This window comes from Fukomys damarensis, unplaced genomic scaffold (assembly GCF_012274545.1).
Source record: "Fukomys damarensis isolate Sample0158 unplaced genomic scaffold, DMR_v1.0_HiC HiC_scaffold_15, whole genome shotgun sequence".
Classification (NCBI taxonomy): domain Eukaryota; kingdom Metazoa; phylum Chordata; class Mammalia; order Rodentia; family Bathyergidae; genus Fukomys; species Fukomys damarensis.
In genome coordinates, this window is record NW_022900927.1 from 22,943,727 (window position 1) to 22,957,322 (window position 13,596).

Sequence of the window (13,596 nt, forward strand, 5' to 3'; positions counted from 1 at the left end):
TGCGGCGTCTCCCTGCCCTGCGCCGCGGCCTCACTGAGGTGTTTCCGGACGCCCCCGCCAAAGAGGGGGCTCCGGCTCAGGGGACCCCAGCCTGCCCGCCGGCAGTGACTGCTGGCCGGGCTCAGCGCACGCTGCAGAGCCCTCATGGAGCGCGAGCCCCGAAGCGCAAAGGACGTCGGAGCGCCCGCTGGGAGGGAGGGAGGGGCGGAAGAGTAACGGGCGAGACAGGTGCGGGCGCGCGAAGTGAGGGAGCTCGGAGCCGGGCGTGGAGAAGAGGGCCGGGGGTGGGGCTGGAGCAGGGGGTGGTGCCGGTCCCCACCCAGCCCCGTTAGGCCGGGAGCACCTATTCCCTCAGGTGAAGACTGGGCGTGCAGCACCAGGTATTCTGGAGAATTGGGTTGGGGTCGAGGGGGTGGAGGAGGCGGTTCCCGGGGCCCGGATGGACAGGCTCCTGGTCCAATTATAGGGGAAGCAAAGAGTTGGGGGGCGGGAGAGACCGAGGATGCCAATGAGAGCTAGGCGGTGGGCCGGGCGTTAGGAGCCTGCGGACTCATCCACTGTGCGCGCCCTGCGGTGCGCATTGCGGCCGGCGCTGTGGGTGAGAAGGTGGGAGCTGTGCCATGGCGCGGCTGGGTAGGAACTGTGGCGCTCTGCGGTGGAGAGACTGCTGCCTGGAGCAAGGATGAGAGTGAGCCCTTTTCAGGAGCTACTTAGTGGCCCTTCGAAGGCCACAACCAGCCCTTGAGTAACTTGGTGCGTAGCGCGGCCGCAGGCCAAAAGCATCCTAGTCATGGACGCGCGGTGCTGGGAGGTGAGTGGGATCCGGTGGCCGCAAAATACCCCACACAGAAACTGCTGCCCAACAACTTAGTGACTCATGAGCTGGTGAAAGGTCACCCTGCTGCGATTAGGTTTCCTGGATTCTAAGTTTATCTCTACCATTTATTTTGGTGACTTCGTAGGATTTGTTTTCTTATCCATAAAATTCAGACGTTAAAATAAGTCATCGCGCACAAAAATGTTTTATAAACCATTAAGTGCTTCAAAATTTTGGCTGTTTCAGTTGCTTACCCTTGTGCCCATAGGCAGAGAAGAAGTGATGTGCAAGAATTTTGAAAACTAATAACTCGGGAAATTTTGTCATTTGAAACTAAGAACTTTTACTTTACAGGTCTCTACAGGGTCTAGAAGCACCTGTATTCAGTAGGAACTCGTTATGTAAATAGCTAGTGTAGAGTGCCTGTGGTTTGCTAACCACTTAGTTTATCTCTTCTAATCAAAGACCTGCAAAGCAATTAGTCTTATTTTGGAGAGGTGAAAACTAAGGGATTTACTTGCATAAAATAACCCAGCACAAGAGTACCACAGCCCAGAAATTACAACCAAGACTGCCAGGCTCTCTCCTTCATGCAGCCTCCTTCATGAGTTGAAATATTCCAGGAGAAAGGATCCCGTTCCTAAATGATGTATTTTATGCAGAAGCACTATGTTACAACACTGGGAATTGTCTTTTGAGGTAGCTCTGGCTGTATCACAAAATATGACTTTATTTTTATTTTTGCACTAAAATGACCATCAAGAGTAACCATAGGAAAATGAACATCAACACCACACTCCTGTGTTCTGTGGTTCTCCTTTGCAGTGGTTAGGGTTGGAGGTTTGACACCACACGGAGTGACGCTTTTTTGTTTCTGCTTTTTCCCTTCTGTAGCCATTCTCTGTAGTCCCTATGCTATCGGTTCTATCACTTTGACAATTCGGGGAATAAAACTTGCTGCCTCAAGTTGGGTTTTGCTCAGGGGGCAGAATTCTAGGTCTTAACATCTAGTTAAGACCTAAACTCAATTCAGCATTAGGTTTTGAATATGTAACAGGTGAGTACCCTTCTTTCACTGAAATATTATTATTTCTCTAAAGCTTTTTGAGCCATTCAAGAGAAAAATACCGTACGCTGGGAAATTTCTAAGTATTACCCAGAAATTATTTGCTTCCTTTATTTCCTATTCCTGGTTCTTTTAATTAACTTTAGTTATAATCAGTAATGATTTTTTTCCTTTCTTGTGCTTTTTCTACTAATGGGAACTGATTGGGTAGTGAAGAAAATCTGCCTGCAGAATAGGTGCCCAGAGAACTGACCCCAGCTGCACTTTGACCTGTGGGTTGATCCTGCCTCGCTTCAATATTGTTGTCTTTGCATGAGGATGGGGCGTGAACTCATGACTTGGGAGTCCTATAGCACTGTATAAAGTATGAGATATCGAAGAACAAGTTTATCATCTCAGGTGATTAATGTTTGGCAGGGTCAGGTCCTTTTTTTGTTTCTGATTTGAAAAGGATCCATCTAGTTAAATGTGTGCTAAAGTATTAGTCTGATCTGGGCAGCTTGAAAGTAAGGTTATCATTAGCTACATAAAACTGCTGTGTCTGTAATTGTGGATTTATAAATCAGTCCCTGGCTGTGCCAGAGTTATGTGATTTGTGAGGGAGGGTTGGTCTTAATGATTGAATCCTGAAATAAGAAAAACTAAATTTTCTGAGATACAGAATTGGAAACGATGTTTGTATATGGAGATTGTTTTTGTGTGTGTGTGTGTGTGTGTGTGTGTGTGTGTGTGATTTAGAGTCTTTAATTCGTTCTAGTCCTTAGCTGGGCTGTTCAAGTGAAAGATTATTTCACATTTTTTTCCATTAGCCTTTGTTAATGGTACTATTGATGTAGATTCCTTTATACTTTAGTTTATATGTAGAAAGATAAACCTGAACTTTACTGGGTAAAATGACAATCCTGACATAATCGTCTATTAATTCAATGAATTCATCAGCCTAGTGTGCCAGGCCCAGTGCTAAGGAGTCCAGAAAAATTTAAAGATAATAATAAACGCCAGGCTTTGACAGTGGGAAGAAGTGAGAAAGGTAATGTTTCACATTCCTAATGAAAGGCACGGTGAAGTAGATATGGGGAAGGAAGTGTAGAGAAGGGAGGCTTAATTAGGCTGAAGAGGACCGGCAGCTCAGGTAGAAATGCTGGGTAACGTAGAGCTAGCTTTTTAAAAGTACATTTTTATCATGCCTGTTAATTTTACAAAATATTGAATTTCTTTTTTTAACCTTTATTTTTATTCATACATGTTTACAATGCATGTTTACATTCCTTGTGAGGAGGTGGTACATGTATATAACACATTTTAAGTCTTTTTTTCATCCTCCCCCGCTCCATCTCTTGATCCCCTTCTCATTTGAGAACAAAAATATGGAACTCTTCATAAATTTGCATGTTATCCTCGTGTAGAGGATATGCTAATCTCTATTATACTCTGTATAGTACAGTATATGTGCTGCTGAAGCAAGCACAAAAATACTGGATTTCAGTGTAGTATTTTCTATACATGTATTATTTTGATCATATATATTTTTTTTTTCCTTTTTTTTTTTGGTACCAGAAATCAAACTCAGGGACTCATATTTGCTAGGCAGGTGCTGCACCTCCGAACTACACTCCCAGTCCCTGATCGTATCATCTTGAGGCAGGATCTCTCTGTGTAGCTGAGATTGGCTTTGAACATACTGTGTAATCCAGGTTGGTGTTGAACTCAAGGTGGCCTGGAACTTGCAACAGTCCTCCTGCCTCAGCCAAGTGCTGGGATTACAGACGTGTGCCACCACACCCAGCATTGTTTTTGTTTTGTTTTGTATTTTTGTGACAAAGTCTCACTATGTAGTTCAGGCTGGCCTTGAACTCCTTTCATATCCAAACTTGTGGTGACCCTCCTGCCTCAGTCTTTCGAGTCTGGGATTATAGCATGCACCATCATGTTTGGCAATTGTTTTTGAAAATTTTAAGATAAGATCTCACTAAGTTGCCCAGGTGGGATGCCAACAACTAACTTGCTTTTCTCTCTTTCTTTTTTTATTTTTAAATTTTTCTTTCTTTCTTTTTTCTTTTCTTCTTCTTTTAGGGTTTAGCTATGCAGTTCAGGCTCTTCTTGAGCTTACTATGTAGCCCAGGCTGGCTTGGAGTTTACAGTGATCCTCCTGCCTCAGCCTCCCAGAGGTCTGGGATTACAGTTGTGTGTTACCATCTCTGACTTCAAGAGACAACTTTTAAAGCATGAGAGGTGTTAGCAACCCAGTGAGGAGAAAGGTGTTTCAAAGACCTGTGCAAAAACCAACAGTATAAAAGGAACATTTGAGGGATATAAATCAGTTCTTTGGAGTGAAAGAGAAGTACAGTATGAGAAGATAGATGGGGACTACACATTTTAACCTGAGCCTGGCCTTTCATGGAGTAAATAAAATATCCTATCATTTGAGATGTATCTATTCCAGTGTACTTTACTAATTTCTCTTTTTGTTTAGCAACTACAAAACTCATTTTATGCAACCAAAGCAATATAAACATGAGCATGCTAAAAATATACCACTGGCTGTGGTTGTGCACTCCTGTAATCCTAGCACTTGGTAGGCTGAGGCAGGATTGCTATGAGTTCAAGTCCAACATGAACTACACAGCAAGACCCTGTCTCACAAAACCAACCAAACAATAGAGAAACTATTCTCCAAGAGACTAAACCTTTTTGACCACACTTAGGACCTAATTGGAATACTGTATAAACTACAATTTTTTTCTACTGGGTCTAAACATGCTAAATGTGTGCTGTACTAATGAGATATATCCCTTTCTCATTTGCTTTGACTTTTCAACTTGTAAAAAACTGTTCTTATAGCTCTCTAACATTCAGCAAATTTTTAGATAAAATAATTATAGATCAGGTAATTTATGTAGTTTAATTGGATGAAAAACCATGGTAAAGTATACAAAAGGTTCTAAATTTTTGAAAAATTTAAAAATTTTCTCAGCCCTCAGGAGACTTGAGCCATGGAAATCTCTAGTTGGAGACCAGCTTGCATTGCACAGCCAGACCCTGTCTCAAACAATAACAAAAAGATAATTTTTTTTTTTTAGACAAGGTCTCACTGTATAGTTCAGGCTGGCCTTCAACTTACTATGTAGCCCAGGATGGCCTCGAATTTGCAGCAGTCTTGCCTCAGTCTCCTGAATGCTGGGTTACAAGGTAGCACTCACATCCAGGGTGGGTTTTTCCATGATCCACACCCATAACTGGTTTGGACTAATTTAGTAATCACACACCCTTAATCCCAGTGGCACACACTCTAGATCCTGTCACCTCTGAAAAGCCCAACCTATGGCCTCCTGAGGTTTTCGGGGATACACAGACACAAGCTGTAACACTGATTTTCAGTATATCCTTCCACATACGGTTTTTGTTGTGGTTCTTTTGGTTTTTGAGGCAGGGTTTTGCCCAGGTTGACTTGCACTCCTGGGCTCAAGTGATCTTCCTGCTTCAACCTCTCAAGTAGCTGAAACTACAAGTATGTGTCTTCTACCCTACAGTTCAGATATATTCTATTCATATCTGATCAATTTAGTTTTATCCTTTTATATAATTGATACTATATTTTAGAAAGAGTCTTGTGTTTTTCCTTAAAAAAAAAAATTTTTTTTTTTGAGGTAGGGTCTCCTTTTGTAGTTCAGGCTGGCCTGAACTTTTGATGTATCCCAGGCTGTCCTCAAACTTGCTGCTATCCTCCTGCCTCAGCCTCCCAAGTGCTGAGATTATAGGTGTGTGCCACCACACCCAGCTTGCCTTTAAAAAATGTGTATGTCTTGGATATTTTATTTATTTTTAGACCAATAAACAATGGTTTTCTTTTTATGGCTACTTAGTATACTATTGTCTGGATGTGTTCATATTATTTACTAGTGTGGAGGGTGTGGCTCAGTGGAGCCAAACCTGCCTGGCAAGTGCAAGGTCAGGGGTTCGATCCCTGGTACCACAAAAAAAGAAAGTATTATTTACTAGTGAATGTTTGTGGTGGTCTTGATCTTACTGGAGTGACTGTATTTTGTGATTTACCTGGGATAGATATGCCAGTTTTTCCAATTTAAATATTAATAGTGGGCTGGGGATTTAGCTCAGTGGTTCCATCTCCTGCTTCGCAAGCACAAGGTCCTGAATTTGATGATCCCTTAAAAAAAAAAAAAAAAAAAAAAAAAAAGATTAACCATAACAGGGTTGAATTTTTTTTTTTTTTTGGTGGTACTGGGGATTGACCCCAGGACCTTTGCATTGTGCTATATTCCCAGCCCTTTTTGTTTTATTTTGGGGCAAGTTCTTGCTAAGTTGCCCAAAACGTCCTTGACTTTGCAATATTCCTGTCTCAGCCTCTGGATACATTTCTTTGGTGGGGGGGCGCTACTGGGGACCGAACTCAGGACTTTGTGCTAGGGAGGCAGGCGTGATGCCACTGAGCTAAATCCCCTTCCCTGGACACATTACTTAATTTGTATTTTCTATTTCTTTTTTTTTGTTACCGGGGATTGAACTTGGGTCTTTGCCCTTGCAAAGCAGGCCACCGAACCACTGAGCTAAATCCCTGGCCCTGTATTTTCTGTTTCAATGAATAACATTAAAATCTATTCAGCTGGAAGCTCATATGTACTCTTACATTTCTCCTATTTCCTTATCCTTCACATAGGTCTCAAATCTGTCTCCTGGTTGTTAATACCCTGCTTAAACTTCTTCCTTCCTTTTCTTTTTTTTTTTTTTTTTTTTTTTTTTTTTTTTTTTTTTGAGACAGGCTCTCAGTATGTTGCCCAGACTTTAGACTCCAGGACTCTAGGGCTCAAGTGATCCCTCTGCATAAGCCTCCTGAGGTCCCCAGTTTAAGTATTAAAAAAAAAAAAATTTTTTTTTTTGAGATAGGATCTCAAAATGTAGTTTATGCTGGCCTTGAACTCCCGTGGCCATCCTCTTTCCTACCTCAGCCTCCTAAATGCTGGGATTCAGGTGTAGGCCATCACACCCACTCTGGAAATGGATTTTTTATACTCAAACATACCATGTTTAGGAAAAAATATAGCCCCTACTTATAAAAACATTCCATAATTTTATGGCCATCTGATTTGACTGTTTTCATAATCCTTGAGAAATAAGCAGAAACAGTATGTCCCAATTTTGTAAAAGAAAACTGATGTTTCAGAAGGTTGAGATTTTTCTAGTTTAACACAGCAAGTGGTAGAGCTGGATTTGAATGCTGAAGGTTGTTTTGTTTTTTGAGACAGGGTCTTGCTGTGCAGTTCAGGCTGACCTTGAACTCACTATGTGGTCCAGGCTGTCATTGCACTTGTAGCGATCCTCCTCCCTCTGCCTCCCAAGTGCTGGGACTACAGGTTTGCACCACCACACCCAGCTCCTGAACTGCAGACTTCTTATCTGCCTTCTACAAATGCTATATGGTATTTTCTGATATTTCCTAAAGGAACATGACCTTTTCTACCCAGAGGGTGGCAGTATTTCTTTAAATATTCATTTGAAGTTCAGTTTCCCATGAATTGTAAAATACTTGAAAAGAGGTGAAAATTATATTCTTTCTTGAGCATGTTATTTCTTTTGAGTATGCTGTTTAGATATTAGGTTAAAACAGTAAAGTTGGTGCCTACAAGAATTCACACTGGAGCAAGAGGTGGAGGTGGGAGCTGGGATGTAGCTCAGTGGTAGAATGTTTGACTACCATGCAATAGGCTCTGGGGTTTTTTTGTTTTTTTTTGTTGGTACCAGGGATCTAATCGGGACCTAGTACTTGCAAGGCAGGCAGTGGTACCACTGAGCTACATCCCGGGCCAGTAGGCTTCAGGTTTGATCTTTTAAAAAAATGAAGTATGAGTGAAATTGTTAGAGTTAAAAGCCTGAGCTGGTTATGGCGGCATACCTTGTAATCCCAGCACTTGGGAGGCTGAGACAGGAGGATTGCTGTGAGTTCAAGGTCAGTATGAACTCCGTAATGAGACAGGGTCTCAAAAACACAAACACAAAACTACAAAAAATTTCGAATGAAATGTTACAGGTATGCAAATTTGTAATGGACTTCTCGGAGTGATGTCTTTGGTGTACTTGCTGTGAATCGTACCCAGGGCCTCACCATGAGCTACCCAAGTATACTGCTGCGCTACATCCCAGGCCTTTGAGTCTGTGTCTGTAATGTGATCATGGGAGTATAACTTTGTCTAGCACTCAGGTGAGAGTGAACTTACTGTGTTTTTAGGAGACACAGTAAATTTTAGCTCTTAAAACTACCTTATGATGCAAAAGTAATAGAACATAATGTAAATGTAGAGGAAAAAGCTCCTTGATGTACCATTCCTTACTCTCAACACTGCTTTCATTTCAGTGTGCTTTGTTTTTGGTGGTTTTTTTGTTTTGTTTTGGCGGGGGGGGGGTGGTGGTATGGGGATTGAATTCAGGACTCTGTGCTTGCCAGGAAAGTGAAGGTGCTCATACCACTGAGTTACACCTCCAGCCCTACATTCAGCTTTTTAAATGAGTAGTATCTTTCCAGATATAATTGAGTATTCTGAGATAGTCCATTCAATACAAATATTTTTTGTTTGAGGGGGCGGTTTGGTACTGGGGATCAATCCCGGGTCCTTGCGCTTGCAAGGCAGGCAGCGGAACCACTGAGACAAATCCCTGGCCCTATTTTTTGTTTTTTTGAGACGGGGTCTCACTATGTAGTTCAGGCTGGCCTTGAACTTGCAGTGATCCTCCTGCCTCAGCCTCCCAAGTGCTAGGATTACAGGTATGTCCACAATATACAAATATTTTGGAATTTGAAATTAGCCAGGTGTTGCTGAATGGGAATGGTGTACAACATAGTCCTAGTCCCTGTCTTCATCAAGTGTCCTCCGAGGACGCATGCATTAGTAACTCCTGGCCTTCTAAATTATGTATGTTGAAGCCGTGAGTGGTGGCGCACACCTGCAATTCCAGCACTCGGGAGGCTGAGGCAGAAGGATCACTGTGAGTTTAAGACCAGCCTGGGCTACATAGTAAGTTCCAGGTCAGTCTCAACTACATAGTGAGACCCTGTCTCAAAAAAAAAAAAAAAAATGTATGTTGATATTTTAGAAATTATTTCTTACATTCAGATCTTGTTTCATGTAAGCATTTCAGGATACATCGATTATCCCTAGAAGGAAAACAGTTGAAGCTAGTTACCTTTGAAATGTATAGTGAGTCAAAACTCAGGTGAAATGCTGGGTGTGGTGGTGCAGCCTAAAATCCCAGCACTCAGAAGCCTGAAGCAGGAGGATTGCCAGGAGTTCAAGGCTAGCCTGGGTCAGGAAAGCAGACCCTTTCTCAAACAAAACAAAAAACAACAACAACAAAAAAATCCATTTTTTGTACTGAGGGTTAAACCCATGGGAATTCTGCATCTGAACTACAGTTTCAGCTCTTTTAAATTTTTTGAAGCAATGTTGCCTTCAATTGTCCCAGATAGGTGGGAATTTGGAACTGTCCTGCCTCAGGCACTCAAGTAGAGCTGGGATTATAGGCATGCTCTACCACAGCTGGCTTCAAGTAGTATATTGAGCATCTAGTTAGTAGCCTTTCTCCTCAGCTGCTGTTTTCAACTTTTGCTCCTCCCAGATAATTTTTTTTTTTTTTGAGATAGGGTCTTTTCTACATAGCTCATGCTGGCCTTAAACTAGCTGTATAATCCAAGCTGACCTCAAGCTTGAGATCCTCCTGGCTCAGCCTCCTGAGTGGTGGGATCACAGGTGTACACCACCATGCCTGAGGAGAATTCTTAATTTTATAAGCAAAATGAAAGGGTAGAATTGAGAGTCAAAAATCTAGGCCAGGCATGGTGGCACATACCTGTAATCCCAGCACTCAGGAGGCTGAACCAGGAGGATCACCACAAGTTTGAGGCCAGTGTGGGATACATAGTAAGTTCAAGTCCAGCCTGAGCTTCAGAGCAAGACCATGTCTCAAAAAAAGAGAAAAATCTAGAGTCTGGTGTCAGTTATGACACTAACTCCTCCCCCATGACCTTGTGCAGATCAGTTTACCTTCTAGAATGTGTTTTTCTGTTGGAAGGAGAGGACAGGACTGGAGGTGTAGCCCAGTGGTAGAGCACTTACCTGTTATGCAGAAGGCCCTGGGCTCTATCCCTAGCTCTGTGGGGGTTGAGGGGAGGGATTAGCTGAGTAATCAGTCTTTCGGCTCATTGTCCCTGTAGCCTCCCACGTGTTGCAGTTCCGTTAGATGCCACCTATTGATCTGGCCCTAATTCCTGCACTTGTTTAAAACGTCTAGTCTTACATTATGCTGATTTTCTGGCCCAGGGATTCTAGATGTTTTGGTTACTGTATTTATTCCTTCAGGGTCTGGCAAAGGAAAAGTCCATTAGAGAAAATAACTAGGATCTTTCTCTGTAATAATTTTTTTGGCCAGGAATATTGCTGTCAGACAGAACAGTTTGCTCAGGAGTGATATCCAAAGAGTTGTCTGTCTTCCTTCTATCTTCCAGTTAATTGAGGAAGTTGTTGAGAGGCCTGACTTTTCCAATTCCTAGTGTTAGACCAATTTTGACGGGGTCTTGCTATGTAGCCCAGACTGACCTTGAACTCAAAATGATTCTCCTGCCTCAGCCTCCTGAGTGCTAATATTGCAGTGCCATCACACCTGATGCTCAATTCTGTCATTCTGTCCTACATCAGGAAGGGTCAGGACTAAGCTTTACTTTGTTGTTTGATATAGCTCCTTAAGTTTCCTGTCTAAGGAAGCTAATACGTTGTTTGTTTCTGTTTTGGCAGTAAGGATTGAACCCAGGGCCTTCCACACTAAGCTGCATCCCAGCCCCTTTTTTATATTTTGAGACAATCTTGTTAAATTGCTAAATTGCTCACACTCAATTTGCATTTCCAGTCCTCCTGCCTCAGTGTCCCAGAGTGCTGGAATTACAGGTGTGCGCCAGCACATCTGGCTGGAAGCTAATGTGTTAAAGTTGTTTTGGTTTCTTTTTCACTTCTTCCTAAGGTGTGACCTCATCCCTTTACCAACATACTAAATTCAACTTTTGGACTGTTCCCATTACATAGCATTTTGGCCACAGAAGTTCATCAGTGGAAGAAAGATAGTCCACAGAGAATATTTATATTGGGAGTGGATAGGGTGAGGTGTGTGTGTGTGTGTGTGTGTGTGTGGTGGGGAGGATGTCTTCGGCCCTGGAACAGTTTTTTCAGGTCTTGAACCATGTTTAGAGCTTTACTAGCATGCTTGGCTGTCTTTCTACTTTCAGCTGCATGTGCCACATCAGCCTGGCCCAGTGGAATGTCTGGCTGGAGTCCAGCACATCTGCAGGTAATAGACTCTTCTCATTCTCTACCCTGGGGTGGAGGGCCAACCGTGGCAAGCATCTTTCAACCCATGCATCCAGATTGATCTGGTCCCAATTCCTCCACTTGGAATCCTTGTTTAAAAGTGTGTTTTGTTTTAAGAAATCACAAACCAGTTGAATCAGGTGCAAATGTCTTTTTTCCCTAGATAAATTATAAATAGCTCCTATTTTACTTTTTTCCCCTCAAAACAACTCTAGTGCTGGGCCTATGAGAACTAAGAATTAGAGTGACATGGACTAAATCACAAAAAATATAAGGATATAGTGGGTAAAACTGGCCAGGCATGGTGGCGCATGCTTGTAATCTCAGCACTCGGGAGGCTGAGGCAGGAGGATCGCTGTGAGTTCGAGACCAGCCTGGGCTACATAGTAAGTTCCAGGTCAGTCTCAACTACATAGTGAGACCCTGTTTCAAAAAAGGAAGGGGGGGCAAAACAGAAGGAAGTCAAAGTAAACAAGCTGGAGGACATAGGATTCTCTCTCCTCCCATACATTTCCTCAATCTAACCACAGAACTCTTACCTTCCTTGTCCCTTCTACAAAATCCATAACTCCCTTTAAAAATATACTTGTGAGGTGCCAGGGATTTAGCTCAGTGATTCTGTTGCCTGCCTTGCAAGGTCCCGAGTTCAATCCCTGTTACCAAATAAATACATATATACATGTGAGTCTGCCTCACAAATGCAAGGTCTTGCGTTTGATCCCAGTACCAGGAAGTTGCCATGAGGCAACTGAAGGTGTAGCTCAGTGGTGGAACACATGGCTGGAGGCCTTGGGTTTGATCTCCAGAACCACAAAAAATATACTTGCCAGAATGAAGGATGCAATTTTGTTGGTGGGTTTTTTTTTTTTTTTTTTGTACCTGGGATCGAACTTGGGTCCTTGCACTTGCAAGACAGGTGGTGGAACCACTGAGCTAAATCGCCAGCCCCTTGTTGGTTTTTTTTGACATGACTCACCTTTGGTCTGTATCCGTTTGTGTGTCAGGGTTTTTTTATTTCTGTCGCCCTACATTTACTAGATAGACGGGAAAAAAAATTTGTATTCGTTTATGTAAATAGAATTTATTTCATTGGATCTTTTATCTCCTTTTTATCTGGTGAGCTCTACTCTTACAGCAGAGGAAAATGGGGCTTAGTCTTGCTTTTTCCTTGTCTGTTTTTTGGATTAGTAGGACTCTGAGAAATGGGAACTGGGGCGTTTTTTAAACGTAGACCTCTTTGATTCTGTATCATTTTTGTTTGTTTCTTTTAAGATAAGAGACATTCCACCACTTTATAGGAGATTAGGAATAACGAAAAGAATTTCTGAATAATCAAGTTGTTTGCTTATTGAGGTGGGGAGAGAGAAAGGAAAAATTGGGTTGAGTGATGCCTCAAGTTTATCTTCTAATACTTTCTAAGTATGTAGTTTACTTGGTCCTAGTGCAATCTTTCTTTTTTTTGGTAACGGGGATTGAACTCAGGACCTTGCACTTGTGAAGCAGACAGTAGAATCACTCGGCCCTATTTATTTTTCTTTTGAGACAGGGTCTTTCTGTGTAGTTCAGTCTGGACTTGAACTCACTAGTGAACACTGGTCTCAAACTGGCAGTGAACTTCCTGCCTTAGCCTGTCGCAAGCACTGGAATTACAGGTGTGGACCACCATGCCCAGCGGTTCCAGTATAATTTTTTTTTTTTTTTTTTTTGGTACTGGGGATCAAATTCGGGTCCTTCCCAGGCGTCAGCACCCTTGAGCTAATCCCTGCCCCATATTATAATCTTTTTATGTAACTAAAATGCTAGGTTTTGGAAATGTTCACTTCAGATCTTCAAATTTGGGTTATATGATATCCAGAGGGACACATACTAGGAGACAGTAATTAATCAGTCAACCATAGTAGAGTGTTAGCTACTGAGAGTACCACGTACAGGGCACCTTACCAAGGGCCTTATCTGTTTGTCTTATTTCATTATTAAAAATGTAGAAGAAGGCCACGTGTGGTGGCGCACACCTGTAATCCCAGCACTTGGGAGGCTGAGGCAGGAGGATCGCTGTGAGTTTGAGACCAGCCTGGGCTACATAGTGAATTCCAGGTCAGTCAGTCTCAACTACATAGTAAGACCCTGTCTCAAAAAACGGGGGGGAAAAAAAAATAGAAGGGCCGGGATTTAGCTCAGTGGTTCCCAACACCTGCCACACAATCGCAAGGACCAGAGTTCGATCCCCAGTACCAAAAAAAACCAAAAAAAACAAAAGAAAAGAAAGAAAAAGAAAATAGGGCCTGGGATTCAGCTCAGTGGTGCCACCACCTGCTTCACAAGTGCAAGGACCTGAGTTGGATCCCTGG

At 42.5% G+C, this 13,596-nt stretch overlaps 1 protein-coding gene and 1 non-coding gene across 4 annotated transcripts in view; one reads left to right on the forward strand and one right to left on the reverse strand.

The window, feature by feature from the left end:
- The first annotated feature begins 329 nt into the window (after window positions 1-329).
- The window catches only part of Rbms2 (RNA binding motif single stranded interacting protein 2), a 69,497-nt gene continuing 56,230 nt past the window's right edge, over window positions 330-13,596 (forward strand). Inside the window, exons 1-2 of one of the 3 annotated variants that reach the window (XM_010644666.3) lie at window positions 330-380; window positions 11,167-11,228. The gene's annotated coding sequence lies outside the window, so the exon portion shown is untranslated. Of the gene's footprint in view, window positions 381-573; window positions 812-11,166; window positions 11,229-13,596 lie in introns of those variants that run through there. The other 2 variants (XM_010644665.2, XM_010644667.2) reach the window with 2 other exon arrangements.
- LOC117286190 lies at window positions 3,245-3,351 on the reverse strand. The gene has a single exon (XR_004517337.1). It is a non-coding gene; the product is annotated as a U6 spliceosomal RNA (small nuclear RNA).